This window comes from Pleurodeles waltl, chromosome 2_2, assembly GCF_031143425.1.
Source record: "Pleurodeles waltl isolate 20211129_DDA chromosome 2_2, aPleWal1.hap1.20221129, whole genome shotgun sequence".
NCBI classification, from domain to species: Eukaryota; Metazoa; Chordata; class Amphibia; order Caudata; family Salamandridae; genus Pleurodeles; species Pleurodeles waltl.
In genome coordinates this window covers 1,082,691,630-1,082,693,809 of record NC_090439.1, presented here as the reverse complement: position 1 = coordinate 1,082,693,809, position 2,180 = coordinate 1,082,691,630, and the positions used below count along the sequence as shown (strand labels likewise).

General features: G+C 44.3%; 1 non-coding gene across 1 annotated transcript; it reads right to left on the bottom strand.

Annotated features, from left to right (window-relative positions):
* Positions 1-950: 950 nt before the first annotated feature.
* On the bottom strand, positions 951-1,053 carry LOC138283101 (U6 spliceosomal RNA). Its single transcript, XR_011201067.1, has one exon. It is a non-coding gene; the product is annotated as a U6 spliceosomal RNA (small nuclear RNA).
* Between the last annotated feature and the right edge of the window lie 1,127 nt (positions 1,054-2,180).

Sequence of the window (2,180 nt, the reverse complement as noted above, 5' to 3'; positions counted from 1 at the left end):
GGAGGCAGATACCTCTATTGGTCCCATATCTGTACCTCTAAGGGCGGAGACTGTTTCTCTAGACGGATGTGTGGGAGGAGCCCCCTCGGTGACCCGAATCGACTCCTCACAGGCCCTTAAACTTAGCTGGTGTACCTGGGGAAACCCTCTTGAGCCTTGATCACATCTGCCATTCGCTCTCTCCCCCTCCATATCTAATGGGCCCAGGGCACTACTTTCCTGATCAGACTCCAGCTTCCTAGGAGATGAACCCGCCATTACAGGCCTTATTTTAAAATATGATCTCAGTGAGGGAGTAATTTTGGTTTTAGGTTTGATAATTGGGCTCCTTCTCCGCTTTTCTAACCGCATTTCTTAATACACTCACAGTACTGCCCTCACATATGGACTCTGAGTTTTGAATCCGACCCTCACTATGCCTTGAAGCAATGGGTTTAATAAACTCCAAAACCCCTTACAAACCACCACTCGAGGGGCTGTTACGTCACCTCCCTCACTTTAGTTCTTCCTTCCTAGTAAGCTGAGCCACAGCCCCCTCTTCTTGGAACTTTATCAACTTCCTGGGCTCCTCCAACCCTTCTGCCACCTTCCTGACCTCCTTCGCGCCGCCTTCCTTTCTACCTGGGCAGATCGACAGTCTCTGTTCCAACACCCCCTGTGCTTGTGCTGACTCTGCCTTTGCCTCCTCGGAGGGAAGCCTGCGCCGCCGCTTGCCACCATCGACGGAGCTCCAGGGTGGCTCTGCCTCAACAAATGTATCCCGAAAGGCCGTTAAGCCCATCTGGGCAGCCTGGAGACACCCCTGACCTCCCGCACTCCTGTATGCACCGGCACATCAGTGCAGGCAAAAGCAGCTTGAAGGCGTGCCGCACCGTCCCTGCCCGGGAACTGAGGGAGTGCTTCAGCACGCTTCCGCTTCCCTGAAGCCCGCCTTGTTCTCCGCATCTTAAAAAAATATGGAACGCTTCACAAATTTGCGTCTCTTCCTTGCGCAGGGGCCATGCTAATCTTCTCTGTATCGTTCCAATTTTAGTATTAGTGCAGCTGAGGCAAGACTTTGATTATCTTGTTTAGATGCAAATTTTCCAATACTCTGCTTCAAGTGTGCTGTGTTATCAAGCACTTTTAGTCAGTTTAGAGTGGGTCGTGAGTAAGGAATATTTTTTTAATTATTTGCACAATAAGCAATAGCCAGCCAGACAGAGAGATAGATAGATAGACTGACAGACAAACAGATAGATGGATAGATAGATAGATAGATAGATAGATAGATAGATAGATAGATAGATAGATAGATAGATAGATAGATAGATAGATAGATAGATAGATAGATAGATAGATAGATAGATAGATAGATAGACCAAAAAAATTCAAAACAATATATGCAATGAAATCATATTATATGCCAAAGAAGCAAAACATCATTATGTTTGGTGTCAGTATGAACTACACTTTCACCATTGCTATGTTACTCTGGCTTATGACAGTCTAATGGTTCACAGAGAAGATAAAGTCAGGAACTTGTTTCAGTGTAACAGAATTCAGATGTTCAAGTTTCCCTGAACAGAAGATGACCAACATTGGAGACAGGTTTTTCAGGAAGGAGAGTCTTCAAACTCTTCACTCGTGTGGGAACACAGCTCACACAATCACAATACAGCAATAGAACAATGGCACAATACTGCTTGTAACATAGCAACATGGATATCACAATGGTGTGTCCTATCTTGTAGATAGCAGCAGGTTTGGTAATCAATGCCTGTACTTCAAAATGCCTTTGTGAATGGGCTGCATGGTATACACTGCTGAGCAAAAGATGCTTGAAGGAAAAACACCTCAGTATATCTTCTAGGACCTCACTCCTTCTTTAACTGCTCTAACTAGTCAGTTGATGAAATAGTGTTGATAGTGAAATAAATTATTATAGTTCCTCAAAGGAAGGCATTGTTTTCACATCTCTCTGTACACCTTCACACTCCTAATTAACTCATTTTAATTTTAAGTGCTTACAATATTAATAGACCCAAAGACTATCATGTTCTTTCCTCTGCCCTGCTTTGGGGAGAACTCAAAACGTTCTTTCTCAATAAATTCTTCAAGAGTATGCGCTAATCAACTCAAGCCCTTCTTTTGCATGTCGATTCCAGTCTCCTGCAACCAAGCCATTCTTTGTATGCGCA